Source organism: Anoplopoma fimbria, chromosome 13, assembly GCF_027596085.1.
Source record: "Anoplopoma fimbria isolate UVic2021 breed Golden Eagle Sablefish chromosome 13, Afim_UVic_2022, whole genome shotgun sequence".
Lineage (NCBI taxonomy): Eukaryota > Metazoa > Chordata > Actinopteri > Perciformes > Anoplopomatidae > Anoplopoma > Anoplopoma fimbria.
In genome coordinates this window covers 1,386,686-1,405,766 of record NC_072461.1, presented here as the reverse complement: position 1 = coordinate 1,405,766, position 19,081 = coordinate 1,386,686, and the positions used below count along the sequence as shown (strand labels likewise).

Here is a 19,081-nt window from a genome sequence, read left to right as displayed (position 1 = left end):
TTGAGGATAGGCAAGACAGAAGCTGGAGAGAGGTTACTGGCGAGCATATCAAGTGGTCTGGTGGTGGTGGTGGTGGTGATGGGGGGGAGGCAGAAGGGCTGGGTTTCCCTCTGACCTCCTCCAGGTTAGCCAGTTCCCAAAGTTGGGGTCACACTGAAGCTTGAAATCTGGTACATGCGCGTCGGGTTCCTGCTTGCCTCAGGGGTAAGGGTATCGCTGGACAGATTGTTTTAGCTCCCAAACTCAAAGGCAGTGTCTATGTTTGTCCTACGCCGGCTAGTCCTGCTACAGAACACCTCGGCTCTGCATCGAAGCATCCATGATGAGGACAGATCGTGGCTGCAGCTGTTGCCCTACTTGTCTCTTACTCCTGCTCGCTAACCGTTCAGCAGGAGCGCCAACAGATAATGGCTTGTTTCTGCCGCCGCTGGCTAGCAGCTCAGCTGCTTAGCAACACAACTGTAACTGGACTTGAGAAGCCATATTGAGCTGCCCTCTTGTTTCTCGGAGAAAGAATAGATTTGCTGCGGGATGATATTAAGAGTTTCATCCCTTGATAGATGGATCTAAGGAAAATTTACATGTGTTTACAGACTGAGGGATGAGTGAATACAAGCCTTGAAGTAATGAGTTTTTTCTTTTTTGAATCCTTATTTGCACACATAAGACTGTTTTTTGTTGTTGTTGTTGGGACCTGCATTTGTTTTCAAGATAAGCAAATTAAAATGTGTCTCCACAATTTTCTCGGGAGGATTAAAAAAACCGATAAGCTTAGTATCTGAAATCAGTTAGGGTTGTAAGAAAACAACTGGTCACAGAACAAAAGAATTGAACACCATGACCCTTGTGGATGAGTCAAATCAGTAGTACATTAAAAAAAATACCACTTTACTTCTGCTCCTCTCTTCAGAACCTTTCTCCTCGTTTCTCCTCTGTGTACATGCGATCGGCTATAAAAAGCTAGACTAGAAGGCCATAGGGATACAATTAGGAAGCCCCTTAAAGGCTCTCTCACCATAGACGGGCCTCTGATGACCACTGCACTGACCCCATGTTTATTATATTGACCCCTGGCTGGACGCATTAATGGAGACGGTGTGCGTGCACGTGTGTGTTTTGTGTGTATGATTGTTAGACCGGGGGTAGGTTTGGGGTCTGAGTGTGGATTTTGGTTCAGTTGTTGGTGCTGTGTGTACGAGTATGTAAGGGGTTCCCGATCACTCTGAGATAAGGGACTGTGCTGCGCGCTAAACAGCGAGCAGACTGCAGCCAGTGCCTTGGGTTAAATTTACTGGCCTGGCAATCATGGGAGTCAATAACCTGCACTCTCAGTGACTCTGATACCTGTGTAGGGCTCAACATAACACCCTCCCCTGGAAAACAAAGACACAGCCCTCTCACACCTCTAATCTATCATTTATATCCAATTTGAGGCATTGTGATGTTTTTCCACCTCCTCCATTTTCCCCGTCTCATCGCTCTCTCCCTCACTAGAGTTTTTACTTCTGTTTTGTCCTTTTCTTTCTCCCGCAGAAGCGATCAATGCCGCAGCGTTCTCTCATTCACCCTGAACTGGTGGTGAACTCCTCCGGAACGCCGCCAGCCTCTCCACCCTATCCCATCGCAGTCCGGGTTCACCAGGGGGGCGTCTCTGTGCCAATATGCAGATGAGCCTGTGCCCCTCCAATGACTCTGGAGTTAAGCTCCACCCCTCTATATATGGTGGCGCTCATCCACCCCACCCCACCCAACAACACTCACACACATAGAGGCATAAACCCACTCACTCACTGGCTTAAATAGGCCTTTAACAGCTTACGTCCACCCTTCCTTTAATAGCCAAAGTGTGTCGAACCTAATGGATGTTGTCAAAGCTAAGATGTGACGACTGATTTAGAGGAGGAACCCCAACGACCAGGCTCCACTAGCCACTAAAGACTGAGAGAGAGAGAGAGAGAGAGAGAGAGAATTAGCTCAGCTATGCCACAAATCAAAGTAATATCTTTAAAAGATATGGGGATCGATGAAGTGTCATCTGGCTGAATCTTGTGTGTAGAGTGAACCCATAAACAGCCGTTGAGTACTATTTTATCCCCAATATTACTCCCTTACTGGAAAAGTTTTTCATCGGATACTTTTTTTGGGTTATTTTATAAGAGCAATTGATTTAAGTATTGTTAAAACAAGATATAACAGACGAAGGGCGGCTCCATTTTAACCAGTTTAATTACAACTTGTATCTTGTATTTAACTGATCAAACTTTGAAAATCAAAGGCCTTGTGTATTTATGTGTGCTTTCTTGCATTAACTGCAAATCAATTAAGCTGCATGTGCTAATTTTAACATCATTGTAATTGCATTCATTTAATAAAAGTTTATCGTCAATGCAATTATGTCCTCATTTATTGGAAATGCAATAATGGTGTTACTGTGCGCTCCATAACATCGGGTATTGTCATGGGAAGTACAGAAGAAAAAAAAAATGTCTCTTTACTTTCACAATGTGTTTGTAATTAGCATTAGGCAATGGCAAGCTTAACAGAGATTATTTCTGCATTTTCTTTCTAGAATGATGATGGCTGTAACCTTGAGGTGAGGCAACACACACACACACACACACACACACACACACACACACACACACACACACACACACACACACACACACACACACACACACACACACACACACACACACACACACACACACACACACACACACACACACACACACACACACACAGAGCTCCGTGATGATGTTCACTTTAGTGCAGGACAAAGCAGGTATGTGGTCTGTGGTGAAAGCTCCCCTTCCGTGCTCTCTGCTCAGGTCACGGCAGAGTTTCAGTCCGGCGCCTAACCTGCGCCCCGTGTTTGAACATTCTGTGTGTGTTGTCTGAGCCTGGTGAGGCTGCCTCATTATGTGACAGTCAGAGGAGAGTATTTGATCCAGGATATTTAGCCTCCTCTACTCTGTCACAGCCACTGGAGCCCTCTCAAGGTAATTGACTGACTGTTTGATCTCCATGTGACTCTACACTGGTACAAGACGCTGACACAAACATACACACACACACACACACACACACACACACACACACACACACACACACACACACACACACACACACACACACACACACACACACACACACACACACACACACACACACAAACGTCACTAGCGTCTACTAATGGGTGGCACACACTCTAACGTGCATTCACTCACACATGTAGCACAGGCCCACTGTACCCTCCCCCCCCCAAAACACCTTACCATCCAACCCGATCCCCCAGCAAACACACACAAACGCACACTCTTATCATTTGTGTGCAGATGGGGTAAGGGAACAGAGGAGGAGAGTTTTGAGCTGTTAAAAAGGAAACAAGGAAACTCCTCCATAGCTATGGGCCATGCTTTCTTCCCTTCGCACCAAACGCTACATGCTGTTACAAATGGTAATCGGCTCTGATTGTCACAAATTTCAAAACAAACGCTAGGTGACTGAAAAGCCAAAGTGACGCCCCGAGTGATACTCCGACAGAAAGCCAGAATCAAAGCATGCCGACTATAATTAGGTTCCATCTGGGCTACATTATTTAAAGCCGCACCAGTTAATTGCTTGTGTACAAATGGCCTATTTTATTTGAATCAAACTTTTTTTGTGATTCGTAATTACATTGATGTGAAGGGGGCCATATCTCTTTACTTCATTTATAATATAAATACATATTCAAATTATTAAGAGGATTTCGAGACAAGGGAAATGTAAAGCGATGATACTTTTCTTTGTGCGAGTTGAATTCCTTTAAACAATTATTAATACCATTAATCAAATAAACTGACATTTGGGTTAAACATTTAATGAGCTTCAATTAAAAAAAAGAGATGAGCAATGATGTAATTGCGAAGCGAAAATTACAAAAACAGAATACCTAATAGGACTGATGCACATGATATTATTGCATGCAGAAGCAAACATTTTTCTCATTTCCTCTTGTCAAAGTTTTCATCAAAAATCTAACACAAACAGCGTGTTTTCTTATCGATTTCCTATCGACGGTAACCTAAGCTTTTGTTTTATCTCAATGTGAGGCAGAGCAGTGCGTTGTGCTGCGGGACCCAGCGGGCTGTAACCTTAGCCGGGCTGCTGTTTGTGCAAACTATCTGTTGCATGGATCAGCGGTGGGGAATCGCTATCTGTATCCTGGTTGTCAGACGATCGGATTTCCGCCCCTGACACTCTCTGATATTAGATGATCTTCTATGCTGTGTGTGAGAGTATGTGCACAGTGTGTGTGCAGATACTGTGTGTATGAGTTCCTATGTGTGCATGGTTGTCCTTAAGAAACAGTCAGTTATTCGTGTTGCCATTCTTGCTTGCCGACATGCGTAAAGGTCAGGAATGTCATTTTGTCCCACGTGGCTGTCTGTCGAAAGGGGTAGGACATGTTGCCACTGGAGACGAGGTCAGAGAGAGACCAGGCAGGTGACAGCCGGTCAGCCACGCTGCCAGAGCAACTCTGTCCTCTTCAACAAAACATGGAGATGTTGTCCTCAGTCAAAAAGCTAATTAAAAATCTAAAGTCACCCCCCTCGCCACCACCACCTCTCAATTTATAATCCGGGTGAAGACATCCACGTCAAATGGACAGACAGTGCAACATAGGTATTATCAGACTTTGTTTATGCGATGCTATGTGTCGTTATATATATATATATATATTTTTTTTTTTTAAAATCTGCACGGTACTAAGCCTTCAAATGTCTACAGGGGCAGGACAGACACAGATGCATCACTAAATATGATGATGACTAAAAAAAAAAAAAAAAGACTAAAACAGAGCTCATTTCATCAAACCAGTAATACCACTGCTGCTTCTCGAATGCATTTCATTTTTGATGCTCGTCAGTAAGCGGGGTCTGCTGCTCCTCCCCTCCCCCGCCCCCCACAAATCCATCTCCCTCGTACTGCTTTTAATTACTTTGCTTATTATTGTGTGTTGTGGTTAGACAAAAACAAGGCAGAACTCATTACACATCCAGAGATGAGGAACCTGAATCACTAGCTACAGGGGCCGCTGAGGGGACTCTGTATTTACTCAGAATAGAATACAAACAGAAGAGAGACATGGGGAAACAAAATGGAAAGAAAGCCCAGAGAGGGGAGAATATCACATTAACTTGTTGAAATCATCATCCAACGTAAGCTACTTTACATTCCTTATAATAATTCCAGAAATTCCAGACAACAAGGACTCCACACAAAAGACAGTGCGACAGTGTACTTCTCCTTTCTCCTTCAGTTCCCTTCCTTCATCTATCCTTCCCCACGCGCCTTCCATACCCAGACTGCACTGAGTGCTTTTTTATTTTAACGTGAATGAGTGGCCTTGGCCATCATAAAGGACCCTTGCTTTTATAGACTTGGAGCGCAGTATTTACAAGATAACCCTGGTCCAAGGACAGCACAAGTTATTTGATACCAATGTCAGACTCTCCCCACTCCTCTTCGGTGAGAATCCAAAGCCCAAACATGACCTCGCCTCTGACAGCAACTCTCAATGTCAGTTCTTTTACTGGCGATGACACTTTGGAACAAGAGCAAGACAGCTCAGTTGCACCTTTTTTCATTTCCTTCTAAATTTTTTTATAATAATGACATTGAATAATGATTTAAGTGCATTCAAATAAAATTGAATATTCAAGTTAGCACTATATATAAGCAGCATGGGAAAATAAATGTCTATGAATTTGCCTCTACAGTACAATCAGTCAATATGAAACGAATGAAAAACCGAATGACTATAAAACAGTTTTAATTAAACTAACAATCAAATTATTTCTTAATATCACCGACAGGACATTGTGTCTTGTTTCATCAGGAAGCCATTTGGATAAAAAGAAAGAGAACAATCTGTATAGAGTTAATGACAAAATTACATAAAATATGTAATTTGGTTAAAAGGGATAATTTGAAATTATAGTCCAAGCACACCATTTGCTCATAACAAACAAATCCATCTGACAATACCAAGAAACACACAATTATGACTTGTCTTTGTAACAGAAATAATTCAGCAGCTTTGCAAAACAATCAGATGCACAACATTCACATTATAATTGATTATAAACCGTTCTTCTCTTGCTTATCCGTTATGGAGGACAAATGTTCACTACTACGTCCAAGATTGACTGTCAGTTTTTTGTTTTAAACATGCGCGTATACCTGTTGATTCATTGTACGTATGTGACAGAGAGAGACATAGAAAAAGAGAGATTGAGTGACTGAGTGTGCGTACACATGTATGTGTATGGAGGGGCCTTGTTGAGAGTGCCACCCAGACATTAGCACTGTAAACAGTGTAGGCCTCCTTCCCTGTCCAGGCCCTTTTGTTCCATCTGCACCACCATTGGTCGGGACTTAAATGGCAAACACTCAGGGGCTGCTAGCTCGCCTGACACGGTTTTGTTTTTGGCCTATTGAGGGGCAATGGAGAGCTTCTGTTTCTATGCCCGGGCACAATGTGTCTCAAAAGCAGCATGGCTGAAAAGAGAGGCCCCCACAAAGACTGTCCATTAGTGGAGGCACTGCATGCATGCGTATACGTGCGCTCACACAGGCACAAGCGCATAAAACACACACACACACACACAACACACACACACACACACACACACACACACACACACACACACACACACACACACACACACACACACACACACACACACACACACACACACATCTCATGACGCCTGGGCAAGGGTCAGGATAGACAACCTTGCCAAAGACACTGGTGAAGACGGAGCATGCGTACATGTGGGTGCAACCATGCACAAGCCACACACACACACACACACACACACACACACACACACACACACACACACACACACACACACACACACACACACACACACACACACACACACACACACACACACACACACACACACACACACACACACACACACACAATCAAAGAGTCTATATTACCAAATCCAAGCCAAACTGCACACTCGCTGCACCCCTTCACTATTCTACACTCGCTCCTCACTCACATAAACACACAACCTCTGCTCCACTTCAATACAATGAGGTCTGACTACACACACACACACACACACACACACACACACACACACACACACACATGAACCTCCTTAGCACCTTCAGGACAATACCAGTCATAGAAAAACACACACTCACACACACACATCGACACTTCTACAATATCAGACATACACACATCACTGTCACAAAAGAGGAGGAGGAGGAGGAGGAGGAGGAGGAGGAGGAGGAGGAGGAGGAGAGGGCAATGAGAGGCCCCTTTGCACCTGTAAGAAAGACAGGCCACATTCAGAATCAATGGTCACAGAATAGACAACTTGTGAGTGGTAGAACCCCCATCCACACAAGGCCATGGCGATTGCACACAGCTTACATGCGGCCCTCCTTCACTAACCAGGCTCTATAGAAGAATAGAACACAGTCTTTAACACCACGGACACATGTTTCATGCAATGCAAGGCATAACTGCAAAGTATCTACAGGCATTCTAAACTGGCAGTATGGTAAGAGAATTGAATAAATGGTACTCCTTTTTTGAATTATTGGCATCAAACTTATCAAACAGAAGGCGTACACGAGAAAACATACTCACATGTGCGTTCGTATCGATGTGGGATTCTTGGGCGAGATGACATGCACACAAGCCCCCTGGTTTTAACCCGACAGATTTCCACTGGGGCCAACCAGCAACAATTTAACCACTGCTTGATTGAACACTTCTCACTGTTTATCATTTCCCTGGTGCAGAGCATGCAGATACATACAAACGAGCAATGGTGTTGTTGTGAACATGTGGTATACTAGACTGTAGGATTTACAGTTTTCGAGTCTACTGCAATGGAAACTTACCATCTAAATCCACCGACTCGGTGCCCTGTAAGAGCCCGATTCTACTTTTATGTGTCTCAAATTGTTGCACATCTGTACACCAGCTATGCATGTGTACAGCTACTTGTCGCTTGACCTTGTGCACCAATGCTTTGCGACAAATACAGAGAGGGGGACTTAGTTAGTGTGTGTGAGTTGGCGGGATGAAAGGAAGAGGAGGAAGAGGAGAGGAGAGGAGAGGAGAGAGGTCAGGTGGGGGAGGAGGAGGCCAGGGGTGGAGATATCAGCAAGTGGGTGTTGAGGGCGGGGCAGGTCTGAAATAGATCACTTAGGGGAACAAAGTGTAATTAATGGGTCGCCGCAGATAAGAGGACTCTGGCCCTATCTGGGAATGTGCTAATGGAGTTGACACACACTCAACAAGATCAGTGGACGATCCCTCTTTATATATGTGTGTGTGTGTGTGTGTGTGTGTGTGTGTGTGTGTGTGTGTGTGTGTGTGTGTGTGTGTGTGTGTGTGTGTGTGTGTGTGTGTGCATGCATGTGCCTAGGCGGGTGTGTGTTTTAAAGGACACACAATGGATAAATAGTGGGAGGAGAAGACTGCTAAGGTGACAGGTTAACATGGTTTCCTCTATGACGAAGATCTGCCATCCTTGCAATCAGAGAAAACCCAGAAGGAAACACACACACACATACGCACAAGGTTTCTGCTACACAACCAAAACACACAAACATATCTACGCGAGTCAGCCTCCCTAACTCATGTCCACGTCCCGCCTCACATCAAAACATGAGTGATGTTATTACACTTGGCGAGTCGGCCCGCCTTCAGTCGTTGGGATGTGGTTGTTTACGGAGAGATGGAGGAGGAGGAAGCCGCCTGGTCAAGAGAGGGTCAGACCTGAAGTGTTCTAAGAGAAGCAAACTGACACAAACCTCTCCTCAAACTTCCTGCCTGCGTGTGTCCCTGCGTCAGGGGAACCCGGCTGGAGCCAAGGGGCCTGTGCATGTGCATATGTGTGTGTGTGTGTGTGTGTGTGTGTGTGTGTGTGCATGTGTGTTGGTTAAATCTCCTGGGTTTGGAGCCTGGTCAGGGGAGGGTTTGCAGGGCCCCACGTGCGCTGGGACAGTGAGACGGCCTGTGATGGACAAGGCAAGACAAGGAGGATTTCCCCTGTTTGTCTGAGAGAGCTCAGCAGGCACGTCACCACACAGAGAGGGAGAAGTCTGTCTCCGGGATGGATTTCATGTGTGTATGTGTGTGGCATGAGGCAGGTCAGGCATCTGGTTGGTTTTGTGTGTGTGCCTCTTTCAGGGTCACAGACCCTGGGGCCATCTACTTCAGTCTGGTTAAGTCAGACAAGCCAAGGCCACACTGACACACTGCATGACTTAATGAAACAGAAACCACGGGCTTGGGCGACGCTAATACCAGGCTGAGACGTGTGAATATATAAAAAAAGAATATCCTATGTCTATATGGAAATGAACTATTTAATATCATTACAGTCACCTTGACAAGTCAATAAATATCAAATGAAGTAAGAGTAACAGTCCTTAAACACAAGGGCATGACCTCGACAATAGCAAGCTGTGCATCGTGTTGTTATGCGTGTCCTCGGCAGCCTGAAAAGTGTGTTTTGTTTGTGTGCACGTGTGTGATGTAGCATCAGGGGGTTAAACGGAGAGGGACCAGACTCCGATCTGTCAGGACAAGGGGAGAACAGCTTCAAAGACCCAACATCAACCCCCCCTCTCTCTCTCTCTCTCTCTCACACACACACACACACACGCACTTATGCACGTACACAAACACACTGACGGACAGTCCATTGCTCCCAGCATATCTCTACTTTGTCCTTGGACTGTCTGAATACCACTGGAGGCGAGCATGATTTGAGAGAGCAAGTGGGAACAAGAGAGAGGGAGACAGAGAGAGGGGAAGAAAGAGGAAAATGATAGAGGGAAGGAGAGGGGAGAGAAAAGAGGCGCCCCTCAATGACATCTAAAGAGATAACTCACTCTCCAGAGCTTCTTTTCTCTTGCTATCACTTTCCCAGGCAGCGCTCCTTCCACATAAGGCCTCAAGTGTGAGTGTGTGTGTGTGTGTGTGTGTGTGTGTGTGTGTGTGTGTGTTAACCCGGCGTGTGTGCATGCGTGTGTATGAATGAGTGACAGTGGTGTATGTGGGAATACAGTGTACGTGAAGGTGGAAAAGGCAAAAGATTTCTGAATCTCAATGAGATGATCTAAAGAGCTATCAAGCACAATGACGTGCATACTGAATACAGCACATTGTATACGTCGGACAAAAAAAATAAATGCTTTGCCTCAACAGACTTCACGATTGTTGTCGGAGATTATTATTAAACTGGTTTGCATATTTGTTTGCATGTTACGTCATTATATGGAAGATAACTGTAAAATAACTGTATGCTGTATATCTATCTATCTATATACATATATAGATATATATATATTCATGTTAGAATCATTCGGCTGTATAGCAGGACTAGATGGCTGCTAGAAATATGATGTACAGAGCACAACACAAACAACAGCTGGCTTTTGTCTTGATTGAAAGTTAACTTTGGGAAAACAAAGCATCGGGCCACTGGCGGGTCACGACAATGATGAAAACACCCAAACAAAACAGCAGGAAAACACAAAGTGGCCCGGCGCTGCCACTGTTGTTGGAAAGGCTCCCTCTGTAGGCACAGACAACTGTGGGGAAGAGTTAACCTTTTGATAAGCTGCTTCCAGTCCCAGCTGTATGCATTTTTCATCGAAATGTGTGAGTCAGAAAGAGAATAATTGTCTCCTCTCGCTCCGTGGAGAGGCAAGGGGTTGCAGCCCCCAGTCTGGTCTTCATAAATGAACTAAGTCCTGAAATGAAGCAGAGCCCGATGAGCGGAGAGAGAAAAACTGAGTTATGCTAATTCATTAGACAAAAATAAAGGAAATCTATAATTTTCCCCGGTTAAGCACAATAGGAAAGGCACTGAGAGGCATGCATACACAGCTACTATATCCATTTCAATGAGATCAGTCTGTTTGTGCAGTGAAGTAGTCTTCTCAGGAGACTCTTGCAGGGTCATCTGGCAAAAATATTTTGGCATCTGGCAATACACTGTTGGCCAACCAAATATGTGCAATCACATTATATTAATAATAATATTTTATGAGCCACTCAAGCACATGATTACAACCATGACAAATTTGAGTTGAAAAACTCTGCCAAGAAGCACCGTAGACATCATGCAGGATTGTGTTTCATTAGTGCACTTCACCCAGACCAATGGAGCTCCTGTGTTTCTTTGATGCAACGCAGTGTTGGTCTGAACACGGCCCAACAGTCCTTGCTCCGAGAGACTCTTCTGATCAGTACAAGAATAAACATGTATGCTATGCACAAACTCAAGCATAAACACAGAAGTTGAGCAAGTGTCTGCCAAACAAGGCCAAGGTCACTGATCCATGTTTCAGAGTGGCCACGATCACCCCTGGAGGAGTCACAATCTACACCCACCCTGGCACAGACACACAAGTACACAGACAAAAAACAAAAACAAAGCACCCACCCCAACAGAGCTTAAGACCTTTATCTGACAGCATCAGCTAACACCAGATATACACACAGTCCTGCCCTGACCTTGCAGCACTTCAAGACTAATCAAAATTGTAGCTGGGATCAGAGGTGTGGGTACAACGGGCAGAGAGAGAGAGTCATTCATTTTGTGCATGTGTGTGTGTGTTCTTCTATATGTGTGTGTGTGTGTATGTGTGGTGGGGTGGACGAGACAAATCAGAAATTGAGGGAGGGGAGGTCATGGGAGGCACTCACCCTCTCAATCCCCCACTATTGACTTGTGAGCACAGAGACGGTGCTGAGCGGTCAACGGCAAATAGAATAAACTGATCAATAACCTTGCACTTGTCAGGAGGGACGAAGGCAAAAAAAAAAAAAAAAAAGCAGCCCAACTTGAACTATGCAGGAGGGGAACATTGATCAAATCATGTAGAGCCCTGCCAGGCCCGTCAGCCAGTTTTGTCCTCCATCCATGACGCGTGCGGAACGCTACTTTCTCAATAACACCGTGGAAGAGGACTTAGAGGAGGTGTCATTGCATTCCAACAATGGGAAGCCATAACCAAGTAGATAATTAAAACATATAAAAAGGAGATAACGAACACATTAGGCGAAAATGGCTTATCCTCAGCCTCAAACAGCAAACAATTACAGAATGTGATCGAGTATGTGTGGATGAGGCTGCTTGTTGAGGCAGGTGCAGGAAAAAAGGGAAAGAGAGATGAAGGTAGAGGTAAAAAAAAAAGTCAGCAGGATCTGGAGACTGACAGACAGGGGAAGGAAACGGTGAGTGAGAGCAGCACAAACACAAGCACGGGAAGGAAGAAAGGAGAGGAGAAAAACTACCCTCTGTCATAATTTAAACGAGCCGTAGTCTCCCAACGCTCTGTTTACAATGTATAATTTATGCCTCCCAGTTCAAACACAGCTTTATCTGCACTCAGCTGCTAAGTGATATGATTTCACTTTTTATAGCAGCCCCCAACCCCCTCCCCCTCAGCCATCCAATCCACCAACCCCCCCATCCCTCTGTAATGCAGACTGGTGTGATTCTGCACGCCTCATGCACTGACTTTCAACTGTACAGGCCCCCGAGGGCTAAAGTAGCATATTAAACCCCTCCCTAACCTCATCCTCTTCCCTCCCTCCAGCAAAAACCGCAGCCCTAGACACACACTTAAGCACATGCGTTCTTGCGTGTGTGCGTGCGTGCGTGTGCACACACCCACGGTCATGCACACCCTATATGCTGCGGAGAGAAAGGGCTGCCTCATATTTTACAACAGTTAAAGTTTCTTTCTGTATTTATTGCTGCATTGGTGAGCGGTAATGTCCAATTTCACAGCAGCACACTCTGACCTATGTTCAGAGCCTCTCTGATGACCCCTGAGTTGCACTAATACACCACTTAGGTTACGCTGGTTTAATGGCACTTTACATCTGGCCCCTCCACACTTACCCAGTGAAGCACACATACATTACTGATACATATAGATCATTTAGTGTGTGTGTGTGTGTGTGTGTGTGTGTGTGTGTGTGTGTGTGTGTGTGTGTGTGTGCAGGGGGGTTACCATAGACCATGTCAAGGTATTTTCATTAGAGAACATTTAACTGCTGTACAAAAGTAGCTCTGATGATGATGATGATGTTAATCAAAATTTGAAACTTTTTTTAATCACAAATGTTGATTTTGTGCCGTATATACTAAACTCTTCCTGATGTTAACTAGGAACTCTGGTCTTCTCTCATTACACCATTATGTTACAAATCAATTTATCTGACTTCTGCAGTAAGAATTACCTCTCTGCTTTTCTTCTTCTATGAACCCTTCTCCTCTACTTTCCCACCATTTCTACAACGCATCACACCGCTCCCTTCTCCCAGCATCCCTCTTTTTACTTATTCTCTACCATCTCCTCCCTTCTTCTTTCTCAGCTATCTGCCTGCATAGTGTTTGTGCTAGCAGAAAATACCCCCTTTTTCGTCTCTGGGGGGAACTGCGTTTTTCTCTGCTCCGCTCGTCTCTCGCTCTTCTCTTGTATGTTTTCCATTCTGGCAAAGCTTCCTCTTCCTGCATGCAGCAGGGAGTGTGTTCTGTCTGCGGCTGTCCCATAGGGGACCCTACAGTGTGATGTTACAATCTCCACATCCAGAGGGATCCTCTCTCTATCTTCCTCTCTCTCTGACTGCTCTTTTCTCTCTTTCTCAATGTTCATGCCGTTATTTTTTTCTCCTGTCTCTGACTACTTTATTCTCCTCTCCCTCTCTTACTTTCTTTTTATCTGACTTTAACCCTCTGACACTTTCCACCTCAAATACACTCTCACGCTCTCAATCTTCCCCGTCCGACTCATAAACTTCAAATTGCTCTTTATTCCTGTTTACTTTTCTAATTACCGGTATTCTTTTACGGTATTGGCTGGTCTAATCAACTCCAGCCTAAAAATACAAAAGAATTGAATTAAAAATGAACTCCAGTCTGCAAAGGAAGTCTTTTGAATGTCTGTTTACAATCTCCATTGTCTATCTTGTAGCTCTTATTTTTGTGATGTATCTTTGAATATGACACTCTTTAATTCTAATGGAAGCGTGTGTGAGGCCTAGAGCACAGTGAAGTCAGGAGCTCCAAGACTCCACTCACCCCTTACCGCTAGCATACTGAACAAAGCCTCAGTCTTCAGTCTCCAGGGAGGTGACTGTTGTGTGTGTGCGCTGCGGTCCAAGTGACTGGCCAGCCAACCTACCAGGGATTCCCGCCATATGGCTAGGGGCTATCCTGCTCTAGTGTCCCTGTAGGGGCACACTATGATGGGGCCACCCGACGGATCCTGAACTGGGCACCATGCCCTGTGACATAAACTCTGTGGTAAAAAAAAGGGTAACCCGACCACACACTGATAAAAAAGACATCCACTGCAGATGTGCATAAATGCATTAACAAGAAGAATGTCCTTCACAAATAGTCTCTCAAAAACTCTGTGGATTTCTCTCTTTTTGGTAACACAAGGAGTATTTAAGTTAGTCAAATATTCTGTAACTGAGGTAACCAAAAATGACAGTTTAACTCAAACCTACTGCCCTCTCCCTAACCAAACAATCCAATCTGTAATAACAGAACCACAAACAGGAAATGAGCCGGACCAATATACTGTATATAGCACACTATACAACCCTGCAGTGCATTGCAGTTCATAGGGAATATCTGAGATGCACATAACCATGACTTCAATTCCCTTTAGAATGATCATGTTAATACTCTGCACATGTTTATTGTAAGACATGGCATGCTTTAATTTCTGTTTTTTCTTTTTAAAAATGGGTAAAAGAAACATTGACATGCAATACTGTTAAATAATAGAATAAAAGTACTCGTATCACGATAAATATGCGGTGTGTCTTAAGCTCCTCATATCTCACTGTAAGCAAGCATGTCGTCACTTTTGAAAATTTGAAATTGGCAACTCACTCACATAATGATCCCAATACATACATATACAGGGGAATACTGTATGCACCTGGGGACTTAAAAAGATGTAAAAACACGTTTTAAAGGTTGAGGGAGACCTTGAGTTTGTAGAAATGTAGAGCAATGCCTTGACTAGAAAAGATGAGGTCCTGTGTGGGTGAGATCCCCTTGACCTGTCATCTATGGTCAAGGTCCCCGGTTAATTAAGTTTCTTGTACATCCAACTGCATGGCTATTATGTTTGCAGTTCTCTTTGGAGATTAACATGGAGGCCTCTAAATCCACCTCACAATTTCATTTCATTCAACAGGATTTCTTTTCTCTTTTCTAAAGGTTCATATCAGCAATGTGATATGGGGGTGGGGGGCGTTCGTGTGTGTTTGTGCGTGCGCGTGCACGCGCATGCGTGTGCATGTGTCTCTCTGTTCTTTTCAGCGTGCATTTTGTGACTTGTCTGTGCAGCGGCGACAGATAAAGAGAGAGAGAAGGAGCAGGAGAGGTCTTTTCAGCGTGCATTCTGGAATGTCTATATGAAAGAGAGAGGTGTTAAACTCAAACACAAAGAATGGGATTCGGGTTAAAGTTAATTCACCTCGCTAAATTTTGCTCTTGGCTGAGGATGACACATTTGTCCATGGTGTTCTCACATGGCCAGGAATGAGCTGGGACACAAAATGTCAGAACTTGATGCCAGTGTAATCAAGAGCAATCACAGGGTGAAGAGCAAGCTGACTGTCTGTCGGCCGGCACAAAAGCAGACTTTGACACGTCTAGGTAACACAATCCCTCAGTGTAAATGATGATTACAGAGGGCATGCAGTATCAGTATGTTGGATACACACACTGTAACCAGGTATATGCACACAAACATTCACTCACTTACTCACTCACTCACTCACTGACTCACACACACCACACACACGTCTAATGAGCGATTGGTACAGAATGTTTGTTTGGGTGGAACTTGAACCTGTCTGTGCCCCAGGGCCACAGACAAGCAGGTGTTGGTGCACACGCACACACACACACACACACACACACACACACATTACAATCACGTTCAGACGGTAAGAACACCTGGACACCTGGGCTGGGCTGCACAGCACTGTCAGACGCACAGGAGCTGTCACACACTCCAGGATGAAAGTGACCCTAGAGCTAAGAGGGGCACACCTGTGCCACGGGAGGCCCCCAGTCTGTCGAGGACCCACTCATAAAAACACTCTGTCACTGTGACAAAGTTGTAGGCGTTTAATTGGCACTTAAACTCGCTCACTGCTAATAAGGGTACTAATAACATCTCTCAGAGCCAACTCGACAAAGGGACAAAGGCAGAGAGGGTTACAGTAATACAGAGAAAGTAAATTTAGCATCATGTTTTGAATGAAGATGGCTGCAAATTTTATTATTGTGTGTGCAAACCAGTTGTCTGGCCACCTTTCTAGTTCCAGGCAGGTGGTCACAGCTTTGGTAATACTGTCTAAGTCTGTGTGTCTTCGCAGGGCGGTACAGTGAGCAGCTTTGCACTTTCCGCTACTATGAGCAATCATCAAAGGCAGTCACACGTACGCATGGGAGCCGAGGTTCCCTGGGTTTCTTTCCCGGACGCATGGCTCGGGGCAGTGTGTGTGTGTGTGTGTGTGTGTGTGTGTGTGTGAGCGTTTCAAAGGATCAGGGCATTGTTTGATCATTGCCCACTATTGTTCAGCCTAGCCATTAAAGGACACTTTTGCCTGTGTGCCTAATGAACAATGATGAGAGAACATAGAAACATGGAGAACGTCAAACAGAGACACAGACAGGAGACGGAAAATGACTGAGATATGCTAAGTCACAGAAACAGAGCCGGATAGAGATATATTTAGGGCGTTTGACGCACAGCCACAACAAGCGACGAATACAATGCGAGGGCAGAAACGGCAAAACCAGACTGGGCAGTCCAGATAGATGGCGTGGGGAGGGGAGGGACAAGGGAGGGCAGTGGGCTTGTGGGTCCTGTCCTGCCCTCGACCTGTGAATGCTGGCACACCCTGTCCTGCTGCTGGCTAAATAAAGAGCCCCAGGGTGGGCCGGGCTGGGCGGCAGGAGAAACAGACACAGAGTCGGCATTACCCAGCTAATCTCATTAGGGAGGCAGCCCTGCCAAGCTGCCAGGGGTCAGCCAGAGTGCCACATCACTCATCGCACCTTTGGCACTCCCTGTGACCTGCAGGCAGGTTTGCGCTGAAACTTATGTCTGGCCAGGGTGACGGGCGATGAGGTTGGGTTGGTGGTTAAGGTGGTCAGCAGGCAGTAATGCTAAGAAGTTTAAAGTCAGTGGAGCTTAGAGACTGGGGAGTGTCTGCATGCAGTGCTTTCAGATGGACATAGAGAAAAAGGGAGGGGACCAGAAAGTGGATAAAAGAAAATTGAGAATAGGACAAATGCAGTGAAACAGACATAAAGCAAATGAAAGAGAGAGACCAAGAGAGAGGGACAAAAGGGAGAAAGAGATAAAGATAGAGCAAGAGAGGGAAAGATGAAAAAAGAGGTAGAGAGGATGGATAAGCAGCTTCCTCCTCCTCAGTTTCGTTAAATGTATTTACAGCGGATTGCATCAGGGTGCTGTACTTAAAAGGGACATCGGCATCCAACAGGGTCATCTGCAGTGTGATGTGCCTCTCATAAAGGGTTCGTGTCACTGAGATCACACACACACACACACACACACGGACACACAGGGGATAAAGTCATATATCCACAGAGACACAGACACAAGCATACAGTGTGGGTTTACAAGCACACACGGTCAAATCTCTTCAGAGCAAAATATGAGAAGCCAACAGAGAGTCATAAACCCTTGCCAGTTCTTTCCCGTGGAGCAGACCTCTCCTCCCTACCTATCTGTCTCTCTCACCTTCCCTCTCTCTGTGAACACAGTTGCGAGTTGACATGATGACAATTTTTGCTCTAGCTCACTGTGCTGGGTTGACATTCTACGACACGGGCAAAGGTAGGGGTTTACAGCCATGGAGCACCTCAGTGCTGTCAGCAACTTGGCTGCACGCTGCTCCCAGACAGGGTCAGGAACGTAATCTGACATTACCTTCCCAGCATGCCCAACACCAGCAGCACAGCCCATTGTGGACACCGAACCTCATCTATGTACCAGCATAACTACACAGAAGAAAACGTAGGAATGTAGTGCTCTGCTCTCTATCGTCTGAGGTTAAAAAAAATAAAAAAAATGTGTACATGCATGGATGAAGCCCTATCATACAGGTCTATGAATAAAATAAACACTGTACATGCCCAATATGCTAAACATTCTAACTGCCAGTCATGTAAATGTTGGTCTACTTAGATTTTGCTCCAGTCTGAAACTCAGAAGACTTCTCACATTAAGTCCCAAATTCTGGCTCTTAATTTTACTAATCCGTGAACAAATATGATTTGTTCAGCACTTTTCAGTGTACATACAGTACGTGGACCAGTGCCTTTATCCTGACCCTCTTCTGACCACTCAAGGTCAGCAAAGAATAAGCAGGATGAGGGTCACACAGTCCAGAATATCATAACCAGTGGCACATACTACTATTGAATGAGCTCAGTTATTTAAGAGCACAAGCTCATTTCTGTAACTACTGGTATTTAGGAAATACACTAGGTGGAAAGGGGTTGTGAGGGATGGAGAGAACGGGAGAGAGGAGTTTAAAGTTGCTGGTTTGTGTCAGTGATGACTAAAACAGAGACTGCCATTAGCCACCAGCCAGTGCCAGTGCCAGTTGACATACCAAGTGTTTTTAAATCAAAGTGAAAAAAGGGAAATTAACCCAATCGCCTCTCTGCTTGGGGCACACACTTCCACAGCTGTCTAAGAACGCCCAGCTTTGTAACATTTAGAATGGCTGGCTAATGGCTTAGGTGAAAACCATGACAGTTGACTGACTGACAGCCTGCCGAGGAGTGACTCCTTGGCTAGTTAGCTGACTGGCTCGACGGACGGCTGGTTGGTTGGTGTGCTGGTTGCTGTCTGGATAATAGCAGAGAGTTTATGTTATAGTAGAGTTCTACTTGACACCCTGAGTGTGTTTAGACGTGCCCTGTAAACTGTGCATAAGAGCATCCACTGCACATTG

General features: G+C 45.0%; 1 protein-coding gene across 1 annotated transcript in view; it reads right to left on the bottom strand.

The window, feature by feature from the left end:
* Positions 1-19,081, bottom strand: part of fam172a (family with sequence similarity 172 member A) — a 148,190-nt gene that overhangs the window by 2,849 nt on the left and 126,260 nt on the right. The window lies entirely within an intron of this gene.